General features: G+C 41.1%; 1 protein-coding gene and 1 long non-coding RNA gene across 3 annotated transcripts in view; one reads left to right on the top strand and one right to left on the bottom strand.

The window, feature by feature from the left end:
• The window catches only part of CLYBL (citramalyl-CoA lyase), a gene marked incomplete at its 5' end in the record, with an annotated part of 164,394 nt that overhangs the window by 105,541 nt on the left and 36,945 nt on the right, over positions 1 to 21,908 (top strand).
• The window catches only part of LOC115495827 (uncharacterized), a 71,570-nt gene continuing 63,879 nt past the window's right edge, over positions 14,218 to 21,908 (bottom strand). For both annotated transcript variants that reach the window (XR_003961169.4, XR_012056796.1), the window contains exons 2-3: positions 16,877 to 17,032; positions 14,218 to 15,354 (exon numbers count right to left, since the gene is read on the bottom strand). This is a non-coding gene — a long non-coding RNA (uncharacterized lncRNA). The remainder of the gene's footprint in view (positions 15,355 to 16,876; positions 17,033 to 21,908) is intronic.

Here is a 21,908-nt window from a genome sequence, read left to right on the forward strand (position 1 = left end):
AGAGTAAGACATTTAATTCACCCTTGAAAAGTCAGAAGCTGTATTTCTGAGAACCTGCTATATAAGAGATGATTTGACTATGCTCTTTAATTCAGTCTAATCTATTCATTCTAACTATATGTTAATTTCTTCTCTATCTGAGAATAATGGTAATATAAAAAAATAATATAAAATTTGAGGTTTTTTCAGCATTGCATGAGATCACTAAGCCAAGGTCATGTATGTGCTGTGAAGACAAAACCAGAAAGAGATTTGATAAGGAACTCGCATTGTTGCAGAGGGAAACACACTTGGAAAAATCTCACTATTGAACTTGTTACTTCATGTAAAGCAGTAGCTGCAATAATAAGAAAGAAAATCACATCTAATTTCCTGAAAAGGTGGGAGGTGGAGAGAATGTATTTTAATAGCAGTTGTATCATTAACTCTTTGAGTTTCCAGTGTATTTTAGTGTTCTCTAAACACAGCTGTACAGTAAAAGTGCCAGTGCTGGCACAAGCAGCATCTGAGAGAGTTCCCCGTTGTGCCAAGACTGTGACATTGCGTTCTGCTGGAGATCTCTTTGGCTTCGTTTCATGCATACCTAGCAGATTTAGCAGATTGTGAAAATGAATGTTTTCCATTCTCATGGCTGATTTTTGCATGCATCTGTTCACTCATCTAAACCTTAGTTACATGCTGCTATGAGAATGAAAGGGTATAATTTTTTCCTTGGAAATTTGGATTGTTTCATGCACCACAATTTCTGCTTAAGGATCCTGCACAGCAATTGTGAAACACTTGTCTCACTAATGTCTTAGAAAAAATTATAGCTACAGGGATGCATTTCTCTCTCCTTCTGCATGCATATCTGGGGTTCACGTGGTAGGAATTATGTGCATAAATCAAGAGAAAAGTACTCCCCCTAGAATGGAAAATACCTGTTGGCAGGTACCAAAAGATAAATATTTAAACATGGCATTTGCATATAACATTAATAAACCCACACTGATTATGTTGCAAATTCTGTATTGTAATTCACAGTGCTTGCTTCATATACCAGGTTGCAAGTTAGTGCGAGTGCACAGAGTTTGCCAAATTGTTTGAATATTGTAGCTGTGCTATATTACAGGGCTTACACAGGCATTTATGTGCAGAACACTCCTCATTTTATTTTTCTTGAAAAAACATAGCCTGGCAATTAGGTTGATACAATGAGCTTGAATAGGGTTATGAAAGAAAATGGATGTATGTGATACTCCAGAATTAACAGTGTTTGCACTCTTGCTTCTTAAAAGTTACCTTTCTGGCATGTAATATTTTTATGCTGTAATTTCTCTGTGTTAACCATTCTAAATAACCTTTAATATTTATTTCCCATAAAGGAAGAGTTAAAATGGCTTAACCACATTCTCGTAAGAGATCTAGGCAAAGACAAAGGCTGAGATTCACATAGCTCTCAGCCCATCCAGCCCTTACAACATTGCTAGCAAACAGCACAAGCCTGGAGTTTTTCTTCAAAATTGTGTTCTGCAGATTTGTATTGCCTTTGTTGCAGAGATGTACTTCTCTGAGCTTTGTCCCCATGCCACCAAAATTAACATGCACCATCTGAAAGGTAAAGACAAGGATACAAAGCCAAAAAGCCATCAGTAGGAGCATTGTGCCCCACAGCACTCTTAGCACACTCACTTCTTGCGCATCCAAAGCACCCATTAAACTTTTATATCACTCTTCAGAGACTGTAATTTCTTTTTCCATAGCATAAAGTTTACTGGTTCTTCTCTTTTCTAAGGCAACCTCTTTGCTGGGTAGTCACACAAAAGGAGCAGAGCTAAAAAGTGAGTCACATTAGTCATGCTGCGTAAGGTCCAGTGAAGTGGATTTCCAGTTATTGCTAATTTATTCAGGGGTAGATTGTTGCACTGCGAGGGAGCTAGCAGTAGGGGTGGGTGCAGAGCCCAGCGGGTGCCTAGCAGGGCACACCGTGCTCAGGCTGTCGTGGTTGCTGCATTTCCCAGAGCCTGGCTTCAAGCTGTAAGTACACACATGCAGAGGCCCCTCTGCCATCTCACAGAAGGATGAAGGAAAGATTGGGTTTCGTTGTCCCCTTGCTCCTCTGTGCTTGCTCTGGGAACCCAGACTGCGCACAGGAGCTGAGCTAGATCTGGTCACGGGAACATCAGGTCTGCCCTTGGGCTGGGTCCTACCAGAGGCTTTGTGAGGATGGGGTGCTTCCTGCTCATCTCTGTCACCTGAACCTGTAGCAGTGCTGTAGGCAACATCCAGGGACCCAAGAGGTCTCAGAGTGAGCCTGCTTACCACACTCCACTGTCACACATGCTTGGCTGCGCCCAGCCACTGAGACAAATGAGAAAGTGTGGCCATCAGCGCTGTGCGCTTTAGCTGGCAGGCTGTAGTCCAGGAAGCTCCTTGTGGAACACATCTCTCTTACCTTGTGCCCTGACACAGTGTTGCTCCTTTAGCTTTGTCATCAGCATGGGGTCCAAACCATTGCACACTGCTCAGCTCTGCATTATCTTCCCTCCAACATCTATGGCTCCAGTAAGGACATGTAGGACAATTAGTATTTCATTTTCAAGACCCTGTCTTGTGCAAGATAGTACATATGCTGTCCATGTTCTGGCAATGCAGGGTAGGAAAAGTCCCCACTCATCTCACAGAGCAGCTAGTTAGTGTTTTCTTATGCAACTGGAAAGCTCATGTGTGTGGGCGCCTCAGCCAGTATGTTCAGAGCACTGGATAAAGACACCTTTGAAATTTTTTGCTACACAGCCTTGTTGTTGGGAGCAAGTGGTTTGGTTTTAGTGGTAAGCTGTGTGTTTCTGGCTGGGCAAAGTAGTTGCCCATGGGAGCCAAGTCTATCTGGGCCTTCTCCAAGGGCCACTGTCTCTGCTCTGACTAAAGGGTATTTCCCAGTTGAGTTTGCCAGCCTTTCTCTGGAAAGGAGCTAGCTACTAATTTTCACAAGCTGTGTCTTAGTGGACTTTTGAGGACCTTCTAAAAAGCTGAGGATCTTTTCAATGAAGTTTAGACGTGCTACTTTAAAAGTCTCATTCAGCCCATCCAAACCTCTAAGTCAAAGACAATTAAAGTATTGTTTCATAGCAATTTTCTCTGCTCAGAGATCACAGTGGTACTTGCAGAGCCAGAAAGGCTGTATTTTCCTTCTTAGACTAGGAAGAAATACACTGAAACAGGTGGGGTTTGGAGCTTTACAGGTTGGAATTAATCCTGCTGTCTCTTGCATTAATTTAAAATTTCCATTCTGTTAAACTCAAAGGAAAATCATGTTTCTTCAAGGAAACAAAATGCCCTTAGACTTTTTACGACATTGCATGCTAGGGGGTTGCAACAATATGAATAACCAACCTTATTTTACTAATTCCTATATAGTCTATGATGCTTTGCAAAACTTTCCTGCATATTTTTAATATGTGTGTGCTGATTTGTCATAGAATTACAGGTTTGGGCAGAAGGTTGTAAAGTGTTCACATTTGTGAATATTTTGTTAAACTGGAATGCTGCTGTATTCTCCACTGGTCTGATATTTTACATAATGGAGATGTAAGTTTTCTTGCCTTCCCCTTTTTTCTTTTTCCATTGTAAAATGTAAGAGCTGAGAAGCAATTAAAAATGGTGTTTTTCTTTTGGCAACTAAAAACTGTTAATAGTCAGAAAGTTATGTTTGCGGCATAGATTGCTAATAAAATTCGCCTCTTCCTGCCAAAATCAGAGATTCCAATTTTCAACATCTCCCCGGTCTCTTACTCTGCACAAGCCATTCACACTGAACTCCCTGCACTTCTGGCTGTTTTGCTGGTGCACTCTGTCAAAAAATATTTTCTGCATCTCTAATTTCATCAAGATATGCTTGACTGCGAGTGTCAGCATCACCGAGCAGTAGTGTTTAATTCAAAATTCGCTGCATCCGTGGCTGCGGCAGCTGAACAACTGAAATATCAGTGAGGAACCAGACCACCGAGGTGCGGCGGTTTGTTGGCGTGTTTGTGCAATTAGGTGGGAAACGTCACTCTTGTGTGACTGCCCGTGCTTCAGCAGTGCTCTGTTGACCACATAGCATTCATTTCTAGTATTTACATCAGCAAAGGGTTATATGTAAAAGCTCAGGATGTAGTGGTTGTGTGTACCATAGTATGAGAAATAAAAAACTCTCTCTTTTCTTCTCCTTTAAGTCATAGTAACACATTTTTAAATAGCAGTCTGCAGTGATATTTATCTCATCGTGCAATTGCCAAGGTATTTCTTACACAGAGATGCAGTCAGCAGTGTTCAGGCTTTGGTAGTCCTGAAGTCAGATGTGAGTAGGATGGCAAAGGTAAGAACAAAGACTTGAAAAATAGGTGGAAAGACATAGAGTGTCTGCCTGTCTCTTAAATATGGATTATTTTGGGGGACATCAGTCTTTTTTGAAGTGAAATTTTAACATTTGTGTGTCCTCACTTTCACTGTTGACTGTGATCTACCTTGGACACAACGGTGTTATTCTCCTATATATTTTATTGTCCTTATTTTATTGCCCTGCACAGATTTTTCAGCACTGGTCTAATGGGAGAGGTAGGTGCCCAGATTATCAAGTGAGTGACATCAAGGTATTGCACTTCTATTCAGAGTTGGTTTTGGACATGGTATTGTACAGTGAGGGGTCACATGTTGGGAGCAGGACCTCTGGATCCTCAGAAGTGTGGGGTACAGCTGGACTGGCTTGGCCCAACATGGAAAACTGGCCAGTGAACTCAGTTCACATTGTATGTAAATCCAACCATTGCTGATCTTCCCTGAATATGTTTTGCAAGGGAATTGGATTTAGGGGGTGATTGTTTTGGATGATGAGCTGTTCATTACATCTGTTTTCCTTGTCTGCTGATGTGAAATAATTGACAGATGAAATGTGAGAGGATAATTTCATGTTTCACACCAGTGAGTCCATTTTATTTGGTACCCTTCTCACATGATTGGGGAAGACTAGTGTCATATGAATCCTTATCCTTTGAATGGGTGAATCAGCAGATCAATGATGAAGTCATACCAAGATCTCACAAAAAGCTTTTTATTATTGTTTGAGTTAAATTGGGTTTTGTGTCTCAGTAGGTTTCATGATACAGCATGCAGTTTAAATACTTGCCCCTTGGTTCAGATTTATTCCTGTTTGGTACTGCCAAGGTTTGCAATTCTCTGGCAGAGACAATACTTGATAACAGCCCTTTCTCTGGCAGGTTTAGCAGAGTCACCAGTGGTTGGTCAGACACAGATAGTGACCAGTGCTTGAAGTCCAGGGATAAAATCTTTGTCTTGGGAATGAGCAGTACCTGCATGAGCTTCTGATACCTTGTTAGGGAGAACCAGGTGACTGGGCTCTGCCTGCATCAGGCAAGCCTAATTAATCATGGAATTTAGTCAGAAGAGAAGGGCCAAACACAAGCGAAACAAATGGCAGGTTTTATCCTGGTAGATAGGCCTGAAGTATCCTTAACTGCTTGCTTTGCTTCAGATGCAACTGGCACATAGCAGAGGGCAGCCCTAGGTACTCTGAAATTAAATGACTGATCTAAACCACAGCAGGTACTCATTATGAAAATGAGACCTTAGTCACCAGGAACAGCTTCCCAGAGCTGCTACCCAGTGCAGGAGCCTGCAAAGCAAGGCAAAAGTACAGAAATCCCCCTCCTTTCTCCACTACAGATTGGAAGTTAAGTTTCGTGTCACAGTCCTGAAGCTTCATGGAGATCTATAAAATAGTATATGTCTCATGACTTTCAGTGGCAGTGCTTGACTCTAAAAAGATAACAGCATTTCCTTCTGCTGCCCCCATGACAGAAAAGGGTGGGGTAGTCAGAGCATGGCTGCTAATGTGAGCACAACATTGGTGACACCATCCTGGCATTCAGAGTGCTAATCCTTTCTGTATTTCTGAGGTGCCTCCCAGTAGAGTTTCCTTGATGCACCAGTGCTCTGGGAATAGAGCAGATTTCTAAATTACAGAGGGCTCTGCACTATCGCCACCTCACACACTCCTAGATAAATAATTGCTCTACATTTGTGCTTCTATCAATGGCACTGTTCTTGTGGCCATTCCCAGTCCCAGTGCTCGGTCTCCCTGCCAGCAGGTGCGGGAAGCTCAGCGAGGGTGGTCCAGCTCGGCACGCTCTGCGAGAGGGTATCCTGTGTTTCTCAATAACAGCTTCTCCAGCCGGCGGATGAGCCCCAGAGGGAGTCCTAGACAGTCCTGCACTGGGCAGAAGAAGCTGGCAGCAACACAGGACCTCAAGGATGTAGTTTATAAAGCCGGAAAAAAATCCTCTCCCGTGGTGTGGTGCTCTGTGCCAAGGCCATCATCCTTCCAGCCAAGGCAGGCTGGATGGGTCTCCCACAAGAGCCTGTCAACCCCTTTCATTAGGCAGCCAGAGGGGCTGCTGCTGAGTGATGCACGACACCTCCTTCCACCTCATGCGTGCTTCCTGCCAGCCCGGGGAACGAGAGGCTGCGATTAGAAATCAAACTCCAATTTTTCTACATGACTGTGCAGGGCATATTGGTATTAGAAAACACCACCCCCCTTTTATTTATTTATTTAAAATAAGCAGTTTGGGTTGTTTGGTTTTTTCCTGGCATCAGTGGTTTTGTTCTCACTCCCCCCCACCCCCCCCATACCCTCCTCCAGAGGCATGGGGGATTATTCAGGATGTGGATTTCAGGGTTTTGTCCGTCTCGTTACAGCGAATGCATCACCTGCGTGACTCAGTCATTCTTTGGCTGCCTGGGGAGAGAGGCCTTCAAGAACAGTTGCAACAATAATCCTGTCTCATTACGGCCCATGGCACTGCTGCTGTGAAAGTAGGCAAGCTAGCAGATCTCCTTCTTAGAAAATACCAGTCTAGCCGTGCGGAAAAACTACCTTCTATTACTGGGTAGTCAACACTCTACTGTGGGCTTCCATAGATGGGGTAATTTAAATCACAATAATTAAATGAAAAAGTGATGCCATGATAGAGAAATTTCCTTTTCCTTCATCTGGGATCTCTAGTGAGAAAAGAAATTGCAAAAATCTCTGTTGATAACAGAGAAAAAAATCAAAATAGCCTGCGGGTATATTAAATATTTGTAAAAAGTAGATTTACAAAATCCTCATATTTCTCTGTGTTTGTCTAGTGATCTTTTCCCCTGCATTTGGGGGAAGATGCTCAGATTGTATGCAGTCAGTGGGTTCTACTTTAAGTCACTAGCTCAGTTTGCTGCTATTGTGGTCTGCCAGGTTTTCCAAACCACAGCCCATTCACTGGCATTTCCTTCGTGCCACACATCTTCTGGTGAACACCCATCCTTCAAGTACAAGGGCTGGAATAAGTTTAGGTAAAGGTTTAAGCGATTCTCTCCATAAGAAAGAACTGTGACCTGTCACTGAAGGCTCTTCTTATGAATTCAGGTCATCCTATAAATCCATCTAGGACCACTAGGAACAATGGTTCTATTACAGCCTTTGTCCTGCTATATCATGGGCCAGCTTGAAACTGTTTCCCTCAGCCCATCCTGTGGCCGTGGATTCCCCAGAAGCTTTCCCTTTGCCTGCTTCCAGGCCTGGCCAAGGAGCTCCCTGGAGCTGCATGGGCTCCTCCAAATGGGGGCTTCTGGAGCTGGAATTTGGCTCACTCACACTCCCACTGAGTGGTCAGAATGGCACTGCCGTATTTTAGAGAATTCACTGCAGGAACATCCTCTCAAACTGTATATGCCCTTGCCAAGGAAGGGTAGTCAAGCTTATCTTTTCCATAAGAAAGATATTTCCTGAATGATAATTTTTTCTCTCTGATTCTCTGTATTAACATATTTTTTTAAGAGAAAATATTTCTTCTCACATGTGACTGTGTATTTTAAATATAATTAAAGGGAAACTAGTCTTTTTTTCTCCCTCTAAAGAGTTGAATTTATACATTTTAATATGAAGATATTCTCAGTGGGGAGCAGGAGCCTATCATTGGCTTCTAATAGAGGCAACACAAACTGCAAATCTAAAAGAAATGGCTATGGCACAGAAAGGAGGAAGCGAATTTTAGATGCAGAGGGAGAATGCAAGTATTTAGACCACATCTGTAGCTATAAAGCTAGAGATAAAAGGCTTTTTCCTTTATATTTTCTTTTTATTGTTTTTTATAGTGCAGTACAATACAAACATTACAACCTGGCTGACTCCTGCAGAGATGCCAGGCACTAGCATCGTGTCCAAAAATTAGCTTTATACATATGCTAAATTAAAGATTGGCAGCCGCAGCAGCACAAATCCCATATTGGCAGCAGTTTGCAAATCCCACGTTGGCAGTCTTCTCCACATGAAAGAAGAGAGGAAATACAAAGGGCAAAAAGCCCAAGAGTCTTTCTCTAGCAAATAGCAGCAAATGGAACACAGAAACTATCTGCAGGGAAAAAAATCTCCAGATTACTGGAGATAAAAGAATATAGCCGAATCTGTGATGAGCTCAAACAAGAGCCCATTTACACCTTTTGGAGAGAGATTAGTAAGCAAATGTTATTTTGGTGGAAGGGGTGGGAGTTTGCTGCCAGACAGAGGACAGCACTAGCCCTGCATGATCTGCAATCAAGGGGGCTGGATTCTTCTTCAACACTTGTGCAAAGATTCCTTTAAATCTCTTTAATTTGGTTTTTGCTAAATAAATTGGGCCTAAAACATATTGGGTAAATTGAGTTCTTCTTAGGAATTGTGTGTTTTGATTTTTCTGCAGAAAAAAATTAATTGCATCTTTTATGAACCAATCAAAGTTGTCATTGCTTTTAATTCATTCATCCAAACATCCATATTTTCATGTTAATTCTGTTTATAATTCTGTTCAGGGTGCATTTTACAGCAACAAGTGGTTTCTCTTACATGTATGGTTGGCAGCAGTTCTATGTAGGTCTGCTCAGTTGGGGTGGATTACTTAGCTCCTTCAAACTGCCCACCTATGTAATTTTGACTGGTCTGGCTCCCTTCTTTTTGGATATAGGTCTGGTGCACAGCATCCTCTGCCCTGTTGCATTTGACTTTCCCATCCTGTGCAGTGTGGGGCACTAGCCACCACATCAGATAACCTGCCACAGAAACTGTGCCATTTCCAGGATGCTGTTTGATTTTCAGCAGCTCACACAATACAGAAGCATATGCTGGGAGAAAACAAAGACCCTATAAAGGGGATCAGATCTGTGCTTGGAGTCTCCAGGCACAGTAACCATCTCCTGTGCCATCCAGACCATGCACAGGGAGAGCCAGACTGCAGGTGAATCTGAAATTACAGAGCACCTCACTATCTATCCTGCAGGAGAGGGAGAGGCAGGGGGCCCAGCAGCCACAGTGAAGACTTAGCAGCAGTGCAAGAGCTGCAGGATGACAAGGACCACATACATAGCTGATGAACTCCCTTGCAAAGAGGGAACAGAACCACTGCCATGGCCACCTGGAAGCTGGTGATTGCACAACTTTCTCTGCTACACTACCAAACATCCGTGACTGCGAAGTGAAAGCCAGCAGAGCTGTTGGCCCTCTCTTCCCACAGGTGATGGACACACGAGTTGTCAAAGTATTCTTCGCTTGCATTGGCTTTCCAGCTGCATCAAGAGATGGGATCTAAAGGCTGGATATGGGATTTAGATGAGGAGAAAGTGTTGTTGCTGTATTATTCATTAGCTGACCTCTGCTACTCATGTTTTGGACAGAGGCCCTTACGTTTTCCACTGAGGCACTCACTGAAGCCTGGCTGTGCTCCACACTTGTGGTGGCTTTCTCTGCCAAGTCTGATTTTGCACGTTCACTCTGTGGAGTCTTCTCTCAACTCTGTAGCTCTGGTTTTGTTCCCAGGGTTTCTCTAGAGCCTGTAGGACCAGCTGTGTCCTTGAGTTGTCTGCCTTTGGCTGCGGATGCCAAGATGCTTCAAACAAGAAAAATTACCAAGTGGCACGTTCCAAGCAAATCAAAAAGCAGCTCTGTTTCACGCAATGAATAGTTAGAATAATTTTCCTTTCGATAGTGTGGCAATAAACATCAGTCAAAAAGCAAGAGTATATTCATTAAAAATCCAGTCAAGGACTATTAATCACAAAGGGCCTGCCACTTGTTCCAAGGATCTCTCATCCAGTGCAGGTAGAAGGAGAAAGTTGTTTTCTTCTTACTCTTGGGAGCACAGAATTTTTGACAGACTCTGTGAAAGAAAAATGCATAAAGACCAGCTTCCAAAATACAAGATAGTGAGAAGAGCTTAGACTGACTTTTTGGTGATGACTCTGACCATTTGAAGGCATCACACAGACCAGAGGATGTGACTTGGACCCATGCTGTTCTAGGCTGATGAATGCACATCCTGACTCATGCCAAGCGTATGCTTATTCCGTGATTGCATACTGTGCCTGCAGTACATTAAACCATAAGAAAAGAGTTCTGGGCAGGTTTGTCTGGAAAAGCTTGCTGTGCTGGGAATCTCTTCTGTTATCTCAAGTTTAAGTTTGATTTTTATAAATCCTGAAGCATTAGATGAAGTTCAGAGGAAGATCTGTAATTATGTATAGGCTTTGCTGTGTAAAATTCTTGTCTCTTACAAAATCAATATCATGTGATTCATAGCCATTAATCCTAGTGAGTAAACCTGTAAGGACAAAGTCCTTAGGCAATGGAAAGTTTAGGCCCTGTGTCAGGGCCTGTGTCTTCTCCTGGGAACAGAGAATTTTTGACAGCCTCTGTAAAAGATGAATGCATCAAGAGCAGCTTCCAAAATACAAGAGAGTGAGAAGATAGAGCTTAGGCTGACTTTTTGGTGATAACTCTGGCCATTTGAAGGCATCACACAGACCAGAGGATGTGACTTGGATCCATGCTATTCTAGGCTGACAAATGTGCATCTTGGCTCATACATTAAAGTTAAGCTACTCTCATGAATCATCATGGCCCTGCACATAAGGGAGGGTAACCACATCCAAGGGACAGCCAGGTGGCTTTGGAAGGGTGGGAATGGATGGGGAATAAGAAGGAATCCATGCAAAATCCATGGTTAGCTGAGGGAAGTCAAGTCATTTTTGTGCACACCCACAGCCTCTGATCTGGGCCAAAGTTACCCTTTTAGAAATTTTGAACAGCCTTCACCTGGCAGAGGGACCTTCTGTTGCATCAGTGCTTCACATCTTGTGGTCGAAATTATTTTAAAATCTTGGATTAGGTGCTTTAATCATTAGGCACTCTTCCCTGCTGACAACAGCTTTGGTTTTTGTAACTTCTTCGTAGTTCTTATCCAAAATTGTAGTGGTGCTTCTCTTTTATTATGTTCAAGAACTTACCCATTCTCATGAAGCGTTCAAACACTTGAATTATTTGTACATGCCTTGCATCTTGATTATAGTTAAACCAAACAATACATATTTATCTTTTTTAATCTCTTTTCTTCACTTTGCTCCTTTTTGCTTCCATAGAAATTTATTTCTATTCATTATGGTCTTTCTGATGACAAAGTGACCAGAACTAGAAGTAAAACTGGCAGTGCTGTTGTTACTGAGCTGTGTAGAGATGGAGATGACATGATACAGCTCCATTGGCCCTTTTTTTGATTACTGCACAGTCATAAAGCACATCCCTCTCTCATTCTCATCCCTCATTAGCCACACTGCCACTTCGGCTTTGTCTTTTGCACTCATGGTCTGTGGCTTTGAATTTTGATTTTATCCCTATCTCTTCTTTATTTAATTCTCATCCTCTTGAACCACTTTTATTTCATGCTACGGCTACTAGAAATTTTTACTAGGATGATGTTCACATTTTCTCCAAGACCATCAACATCGATGCAAATTAGGGAAAAAATCCAGCAGGAGGACTCTGAACACTTTTCTTAACTAAATCTGATAATTTTATTGTTTGTTTCAGCTTATGATCTGCTTAACAATCTTTTCCAGAAATGCATCTTTTTCCCCTCGAACATTAATTTTGAATGCTCAGATCTCAGTGGTAAAACTTGTAAATTGAACTGAATATGTGAGAAAATCTTGAGCAGTAAAATGCTGCTGCAATGCATAATTGTTGGAATTGTCCCCCTGACTCCACTGCATTATTTTCCTTCTATTATATCACAATGGCATGAAAATATATATAAAAAAGCTGAAACATGCAGGAATCATGACCATCTACTCCTCCCCCATGTCCTGTCAGTTTCTTCATCCCAGATTAGTGTCTGTTGGCTTGGGAAGCAAAGAGGGAGCAGATGGACCACAAAATGAGATTCTGTAACCTTCTTACCCAATAGATCTGCTTTCTGCATGTATTCAGACATATTTACTTACTGTAGTGACAATTATCAGTTTTATTTCTTTTAAGAAAACCAAACAACTTCATCTCAGTATGAAAGAGCAAACTAAATTGTCTTCTGGCACCGTTACTGTCCATATAATTTCGAATCAATTAGGAGAAATGTGGCTGGATTCCTATCTGCACAATACCTGAATATGCCTATTAAATTCATAGACATGCTTAGATATAAGGGGGAAAACACAGCATGTACCTTCTCTGGACTTTTAGGTAACTTTTTATTGTTCATAACACAGGTCAGAAGAGCACAGTTGTTTATTTTCTGGTATAATCTGTTTGAATATATTATTTGGACAGCCAGATGAAGCATCTTTTTATTTGCGAATGAAGGGAGTTGGATACAAACGTAACCAAATAATAATAACTACAAAGCTTCAAAACCATTCTGTGATTCTATGAAAATGCATCAAGTATAGAATTCCCTTTATTCAGAAACTTGCATGTATCTCCTTCAAAGTGTACCCATTGAGAGCACTAGACGTATTTTAAATGAGAGGAAATAAATAAATGTTTGGTTAGGGTGTGGCTGCAAATGGAAGCTGCCCTCAGCCATGCAGCATGTCAGTACAACCATACATTGAGCTCAGATCCACTGCTAGTGTAATATTCTTATAGCAGCAGAGATGTCTACCTCTGTCTTTCATATTAGCAAAATGCTATGTGTCTCATCTGGGATAGGAGACACCAGCCATGGAAACACTGAGGTGAGATTCAGCTTGACTGTTGTAGCTCCCTCGGAAGAAGGTGCTTCAGCTGTGGGATCTGGGTCCCTCCAAAGAACAAATAATCTCAATGCCTCAGGCAGCCACTCTAGAAGAGACATCTCCTTGCAGATATACTGACCTCTGTAACAAAACCTCTAGAAAAAGCCTTAGAGCGGACACCAAACTTGTAGATGACTCAGGCTGGATGCAAGGAATCCAATTGTATTGAAACAACGCGTTTGGCCAAATACAATGCAACAAGCTCCTGTAATGAAAAAAGTGCCTTCACTCTCATGCTGAGTGAATGGGACTTGTCCAACAAGTATATGGCACACATATGGCCCTTCACTGGAAGCAGTGGGTATCTTCCTTAGGAGGAAAAAGGGACATGTTAAACCTAGTGATTAGAACCCAGAGTTTTAGGATGTTTAGGAACTGGGGAAAATAATCAAGAGGTAGAGACTCTGAGTGCAAGAATTGCCTGGCTGCCTTATATACACGAGTGCATTGCCAAGAGCTGCAGGTGTTCAATCAGACTGCTTTTATTTGAGGTGCCTAACGTGGATTTTGAAACCACCATGTAGGCAACCCGGCTTGAAAATTGACCTTAATTTCTTCTAATTGCATGTCTTATTCTTCATTATTTTTCTTGTTAGAGACAGAATTTTGAAAGGCGATTCACTAGTGCAGCTATTTTTGACTCATCGCTGCCTGTCTTACTTTGTGTTATTTAATGGGTTCCAGTGGCCATATGCTGAAGAGAATCCTGGAACAAAGTGAGTAAACTGGGAGGCATTGCTCAGAAGGATAAATTTCACAGTTGGAAACACACTTAATACTAAGCCTTCTAACCAGTTTTTCCAGAAATCGCAAGCTTGATTGCCATGATATCTGAACATGGCATTAGCTACTCTAATGAGGAAAATAATTGATATGCTATGGAAATTAGGTCTAATTAGATCTTGTTAAGATAAATATCTCAGTTCAGCTGAAAACTTGAAGAGATACATTTTGTAGCATTCCAGATTATAAATATGACCCTTGTTCTTTACCCCCCTCTGCGTCTTGGGTTACTACTGGTAGAAATGGATGTGAAAAGCCTCCTTATCACAATCATTACATTCTATACCCACTTGATGTGAAATAAGTGACAAAGATGCTGGATAGCTTAAACTTTGCATAGCTTAAAACCCTTTTATTTTTTACATTGGCATTAGACAAAGAGACAAATTTCAGAACTGTGCAACAAAATGTGTCCTGCCTATTCATTTTCTTATATTAAACAAATATATTAATGTTTATAAATTTTCAGATTCATGGCAAACAATGTTCTTCAGTGCTCTTTACCACTGTTTTCAGTGACTTTAGAACAACATGCACGCAAAATTATATCAATACCATCTTAATGGAGATAAATATTGAATGTAAACACTAAAAAAAATCAAAGTTCCTTTTAAATTTAGAAGGAAAAAGAAGAAAGAAAGTGAAAAAATATATAAGGTGGGCCATCCAAAAGGTGGCTAAATTTCATTAGTATTTAGACCAAGAAGATGACTGATACCTCCATGTATACTTTGCAAGGTACTGCTAAGCAATGGGCCAAATAAATCTCCCCTCTTCACTGGTGGAGTTGCCATGGGACTCAGAGCAAGATGAAACCTTGCGGGCAGCTGCTTTGTTTTCTTCCATCTTGCAAAAAAACACAGATTCAAAATATCTACTGTCCCAGTGGGCATGATTTCCCATCTTGCACACTGTCACTTCTGCAGTGCGAAAGAAACAGGAGTGTTCAGCAATAGTTTTGGTTTGATGTTTTTTCATTCTCACAGAATAAGCTATTTAAAGTGAATCCTTTAGAAGTCTGTCTTCAGATATTATTTTTTCAGATGCGCTGAGCTAATGACCTACAAGCCCTAAAACAGCTTATCATGTAACATCACAGGCCATTTTAAAAATGCAACATATCAACATATCAATTTCCCTTATTTGAAGCAATTCCTTTGCCATCAGCCTGGCAGAGCTGGCAGTTTTGGACAGCTGTTTCTGTTCCCTGCAGTCACCAGCTTGCCTTCTGGGGAGCAGGATGTGCTGGGGCCAGAGCCCCCTCTGCAGAGCCCTGGGACACCGTCCTGGTGCACCAGTGCCACTGGGAGCCAAGGGCATGGGGAAAGCACAGGGGACCGTTCTGGGCTGGGGGATTTGTCCATGAGGACCGCCACTCCAGGAGGAAGATCCACCCTGCAATCACGAGGGCCTGATGAGTAAAAACACAAAGGCTTTTTCTAGGCAAATACACTTCCTCTGAAAAACAAGAAAACAAAAATCCATCTGTATGTCCTCTTTGTGGCAAGTCTTGATCAGGGGGAAAGGTGAATGAGCTGATGCCTTGCAGTCATGGTTCCTGACAGCTTTTCAATGTCTCTGTGTCTTGATAAATACATACCTCTGTCCATTGACCTTTTTTCTTATGAGTGTGGGGGAAACTAGCTCACAGGACATCTACTGTGTCATTTCCTTGGATGAAGGAGAATAATAAGTGAGTAAAACAAGATGACTCTCCCTATGACCTTTAAATATTAATAAATTAGATATCTATTTGCATTACTCATTTTCTATTATTAATATACTTCTATTTTTCTTAGTATGCCTGGTCATTACCACCAGAAGATTCTGCATCTTCCATTTCAGAAAGTACTTGCAAGAAGTGAGAAGAGTCCCAAAGATTCTTTCCACATACATATGAACATATACAGTCACTGGATGAGATACCATGCTGACCAGCAGCAGATGTATGCAGAGTTCTTCTGTGGCAGTCTATAGCAATGATTTCCCTATTTAAGTCACACAGCACTAAGGCAGCAGTTGGGATTTTTTTTTTAATCTATTTACTCTTTTTGTTACAAACCTCATGATTGCAGAAATGAGAAATCAGCCTGCAAACAGTCCAAATTTAAATAAAATCACCCCCACACTAGACTATAACAGTGGCAGATGGACAGAGGAAGAAAGTGTATATAGTCATATTTTTTGCCATTATAGTATAGACCCTTTCAGATTGCAGCAAGCAACTTGCCATCTGCAAATCTGGGTCTTTCCTTTTCTGCTGAGGCACTGATTCAAAAATCATGATTTGTGAAGTTTGAGTTAAAGTATTAAGAGGCTTAGCTCTCATTTTAAAGGCATACTGATCTCCTGATTTTACTTCAAACACATGGGAAAATCATCCTGAAAATTTCCCTCAGCTTCTTCTTAAGACAAAACCCAAAGCCACTGGCTCACTCTTAGGTATGTGGTGAGGTAATGGGTTCTGCACATGAATAGCTTTTTATCAAATAGTCTCTTATTGCTGTTGTTCTCTGGCTTTTGTTTGGTTTACTCTTTGAGGAAGCGATTTGCTCTGTGCCTATAGGATATGTAGATCACACTGGGCACCTTCCTTACAGCCGCACACATACTGACAGCAGCAATGAGCATTTAGTTTTAACGATGACCCTCTGAAGAGAGAAGAATCTGATCACTACATAAATGTCATTGATTTTTTTTAGGTCCAGATCTTCATTTAAATGGCCGCTGATTTAGTAGGTGTGTCAATTTAATACAGATTTGCAAACAAAATTTGAGTACATTTTAAAAACGTTTCAGTGTGTCTACCCACCTCTGTTTTCCACAGTTTTATCTGTTTAAGTTTACAAAGGACGTGACCATCGCAGAGATGAGACAAACATATGCAATTTGCAGCCTACCGGGGTTTCTTATGCTTTCACACTATGGGCAGGGAGTTACTTCATCTAGGGGTCAGGACTCTTACACAGGTTTAACTTACCAATAACCAAAAAATCGCCTCTAGGTATGAAAGCCTATTTTAAACTTGTTTAAGAAGAGGAGGATGCAATTAAATTCTGGCAATTCCCTTTCAAGAGGTGCTGCAGTTCTCTTTGCATTGCAGTATTTCTAATTTTCACCAGGTCAGGGTGGCTCTCTGTGAAGCAAAAAAAGAAAAGGTTTATTTTCCTAATCATACATGCAAGAGCCATGTACAAAATAAAATATTAAATACAGTAATTACAGTAATTTTTGTTAAAATGTTTTTACACAATAAACCTTTGGCTTTGAAAGCTCTACCAGAAGCAAAAGAAAAACAAATTGTAATGAAAAAACTGAAATCAGAGGCCACTAATAACACTAAAGGGAGCCCAGAAGCCAAATTAATGTTTCTACAAAGAAATACTTTTCTACACCAGGCAAATTCCTAGTAAGACCTTTACCTGGGTCTTTATATACAGGATTCAGATTTCATTTTGAAGTATGTTTTTTACAAACTGTTTAGTGTTCATATGTCATTACCACTGTTGGGCCAGATTGCACCTGGCATCGATATAAACAAAGCTTTGGCAAGAATTCTTTCCTTTGGGATGGAGACATCTGATTTTCAAGCTGAAAACATGTCAGTGTTGCAAGACACTCCAAATAGCCTGTTTTACCAGTGCAGTAAATTAACCCGCCTGGTGTAGTGTTAAATGCTTTACAAACATCAACTGAAGGTGAGGGAGGGAAACACCAAAAAAACAAACAAAAACATTTCAATAACTGGTTTGACTACGAGCAGTGAAAAAAAGTACAAGAAGAGCTTGAAGGGAGGGGGGGGCATGCCTAGGAGACAGGACAGCAGAAAATCAAATTTTTAGAATTTTGTCCTGTGTTTAACCTAGAGATTGTGTGCCATGGTGTGGGAAGACACAGAAGGAGCAGAACAAGTTATATAGATCATAGAAAAAGCATCTTCATTTGAAAAGCATATCAGGATAACAGCAAACAGTGACTCTAACTCATCATTGCCTTATCTAGAGGAGGAAGGCTTTTTGATAGCTATTGCATGAAAGAGGTTCACCTTTAATGCCGCAGAACACTGGTGGACAAAGACTACGTAGGCAAAACAGAGGATGAAATATTAGGCTATCCCCCTTGCTTCCCCATTGTTCAGGATGAAAAAGCTGAGCTGAACTTCTGGGCACTCAGAATTGGCTGTGTGAAAGCTCTCATCACTAGATCGTGCATTTGTGCTAAGCTTGAATGGTCGAGAGGACAATGGGGTTCATCCTGCCTGTGGCTCTGCAGTGATTCTGCAATATAGATGTGAAACAAGAATAGCTGGAAAGTAGGTCCACATGCGTACGGAGTTGTAACAACGGCCTGTCCTGAGAAACACAGGCAGAAGTAGTATTCTTATATATATATATATATATATATATTTATATAGCTGTTAGACTGAAGCCATTTTGCTACTTGTCTTGCTATTTTAATTGTCCTAATAGCTGTCTATTTACAAACATGCATGTAAGTGGGCTAGAATAATTAATTAATATTCATAAGCATTCATAAAATGTGACAAAGTTTATGTTAGGGCAGATGTTAATTCCCAAGAGGATTACATTTCTATTAAGTGTAATCTTATATTAGTAAGATCGAGCATGATTGATTCTTGCTTGGCCAGCAATAGAGGACTTAGCATCCATACTGGCAGAGATTATATCTGGTCAACAGGAAAGGAAAACTGGCCAAGAAACTGCCAACACAGAATCTGAAGCTGTGAAACCTGGTCAAGAAGAAATAAAGCCAAATAAGCAACAGATGAAAAATTATCTTAAAGCAAAGATCAAATTACGCAGTTGGAAACATGGATTGTATTAGAAAAGGTGATGCTGAGAGCATGAAGGGACATGAGAATTTTAAAAACAACAATATTAATAAATAAAATGGAGTGCTGATTACTAGTATTTTTTTAAGTGGACCTCGACATAAAAAAAAAAAAAAAAGTAGACAGTTTTAATATGCTCAAAGATATCTGTTAAAGAGCAGAGAGGACTTCTAAACTTTGCAAATCATGTGGAGGGCAATGCCAGAGGCATCACTATTCAAGAGCCATGGACATACTGGAGTAACCTCAGAAATGGGCTCCAAAAAAGTTGAAGGACCTAGAATATCTCTCCTCTGAGGACAGGCTTATAGAGCTGAGACTGTTCAGCTCAGGAGGATCCCATCCATGTATATAAATACCTGCAGGGAGGATGTAAAGAAGACAGAGCCAGGCTCTGCTCAGGGATGCCCAGTGACATGGCTGGAGGCAATGAGCATAGTCTGAACCACAGGAGGTTCTCTCTGAACATCAGAACATTTTTTTACTGTGTAGGTGACCGAGCAGTGACAGGTTTCCCAGCAGCTGTTAGTCTCTATCCTTGGAGATATTCAAAAGCTATCTGGACACAGTCCCAGGTGTGCAGCTCTGGGTGTGTCTGCTGTAGCAGGGGACTGGACAAATGATCCCCAGAGGTCCCTTCCAACCTCAGCAGTCCTGTGATTCTTTGACTTCATCTGAAGCCTGGTGGGGAAGGTGATAGATCAAATGAAGAACCAGGAAAGAAAGAGACTTTGGTAAGATACAAACTTTACACTAGTTTTCTGGTACTGTTGTACCTCACACCCTCAGATATTGGAGTGGTCTAGTGGATTCAACAAGGACTTGTTTTCTTCACCCGTGCTGCAGAAACCTACTGCCTCAAGAGGGACTTCCTAAGAAGTTTATAGATTACTGCTTGCCGAATCAAAGAGGGAGGAGAGGAATGGGTAGGGAACTTGCCAACAGATAAATTCAAAGAGTGTTAATGCCTGTGTGTTTTGTCCTCAGAACGTAAGTGAAGTGCTCTAGATGTAGAGTAACCGTAAGACTGCTTTGGATTGTGCCAGCTACAGCCCCACCCTACGCGAAAGCAAAGACACCTTAACCAGGGAAGGGCAGGAACAAGCTTCTGTATCCAGCAGCATAAGCACACACCAGCACAAGCACTGCTAACACACTGGCCACAGTGCCTCAGTGGCCAGCTGGAATGAGGAAATGGAGCCAGGGAGCTTCCGGGGGTTGCAGGGGTGGCTGCCAAAAGGACACGATGCTTGGTGGCAGGCTGGCAGCACAGGGAGAAGCCACTGCCAAGAAAAGGGAGGGGAGTATCACCTGAGTCCCACCAGGGTTAACCTGCACCTGATGCAGGTGATGGGAATGGGGATTCTGGCTGGAGAAAATGTCTCTGAGCACTCTGGGGGAAAACGGCCTTCTGTTCTCAATACAAAACACATTATTACTGGAGCAATCAAAAAATATAAACAGCTTAGCAAGTAAAGCAGAACAGTTTCCCAAAAAAGAGATTTTTTTAGGTAAGTAGAACACATTTTCATTAATCTCTTTTAGCATTCCTTCATTCAGAACAAGAAGGAGAATCATACTTAGTCAAAAGGACAAAAAATATTGCTAAATACATACTTTGTTCAGACAGTTGCACAACAATAAAGCGAGTTAGAAAAAAATATAAGAGGAAAACAAAGTGAGAAAAAAGGCAGTTTAATAGGTGTCAAACTTGTAAACACTGAATTCTATTTTATCACTGTTAGTTTAAAATTAATATAATATAAACAAAGCAGCAGTACTGTATAAATGCAGTTATGTTGCTGTAAAATCCTGATTGTCCATGAATTTTGTAAACACAGGAGAATAAATTATATTGCTAGTAGCATTTTAGCAAATAGTTTCATGCCAGAGCATTGCATCAACTTAATGTTATTGGTGTCAAATAAATCTGAAGTAGTTAAATCAGTACAAAGTCCAGGCTGACCCCAGCATTTATTGTATGTTTATAGAAATGGTTCAAAGCTGAACCCATTTTCTTATTAGTCTTTTACTTACACTACATTTGACAGAGTCATTGTCTAGAAAGTGCGAGAAAATACCTGATAAGCCATGTGTAAAGAATTTGAACCCGAACCCTGACAGTCTGCTTGAAGTGAATGAAATTCATGTCAGACTTGGACAGAGGCAAGAGTAGCTCACAAAAGCACAGGTGAAGGAGCCCTGCATATTCAGGTCTGGAAAAATGTTACAAAGGGAACCACATAAATGAAGGCAAAAATTGTGTTAGTCAAGTAATCAATAATTTAACAAGGTGCTCTGGTTCCAGATGCCTCTGTTGGTTATGCTGAGGTAATTATATGGGGAAATTCATATGGATGCAAGAATGGGGGCTTGTAGTGAGGGTTGTTAAGGGATGCAGACATTTGCTTGAATCCTACCTATTACTCTCCTCATGGGCACAAACTAGGTGCAACGGTGAGTGCTCAGCTGGCTGGGCTGTGGTGGAAAGAAAAACAAAAGCAGCTCAAAAAGTTCCTTTTTCCACATTACCCTCCCTAGTTTCTTGTGTCATCCTTTGCCATGCCCTTGCTTGCAGTGGTGCAATTGTTTGTTTGGCCAGGCTGTGAACAGGACTGATTAAATGGGCTGGGGTAAAAAACAAAATCCTACTCTCCCACACAGAAAAACCTGAGTTTCTCTGATGGGAATGCTTCAATGATCCAGTTTGCATCTCAGCTTGAGAAAAAGTTAATTGGAAATGCTTGCATAAAGAAAAAGCAAAGCATGGAATGGGAATAAGCAGAAGAGGGTAGGAACTGCTTAGATGTTGCAGAAATAATCATATATTTGTTTATTTAATTGTTTTACTGGGAAATATGCACTAACTTTACTTTAAACTTCATAGATATTCCAGAAGCCCCACTGAGGAGCACCTTCTCAGTCAACCTAGCATTTAAAAATAATTTATTTAATCAGGGAAGTAAGTTGAAGAAAAGCTTAGGGAAGGAAGTGTCATAAGGTCTAGTAACTTGTTCCACTGCCATCAGGAATATCTAAATGAGGGACTTAATCAGGTTTTGAAGAATACCAATAAACAATTCTCATCATGTCTATAAAGGTGTGTATTGCATTGTACCAGGACAGTATATCTATCAGTGATCTACAAATACCACCCTAC

Source organism: Taeniopygia guttata, chromosome 1 (genome assembly GCF_048771995.1).
Source record: "Taeniopygia guttata chromosome 1, bTaeGut7.mat, whole genome shotgun sequence".
Taxonomy (NCBI): Eukaryota; Metazoa; Chordata; class Aves; order Passeriformes; family Estrildidae; genus Taeniopygia; species Taeniopygia guttata.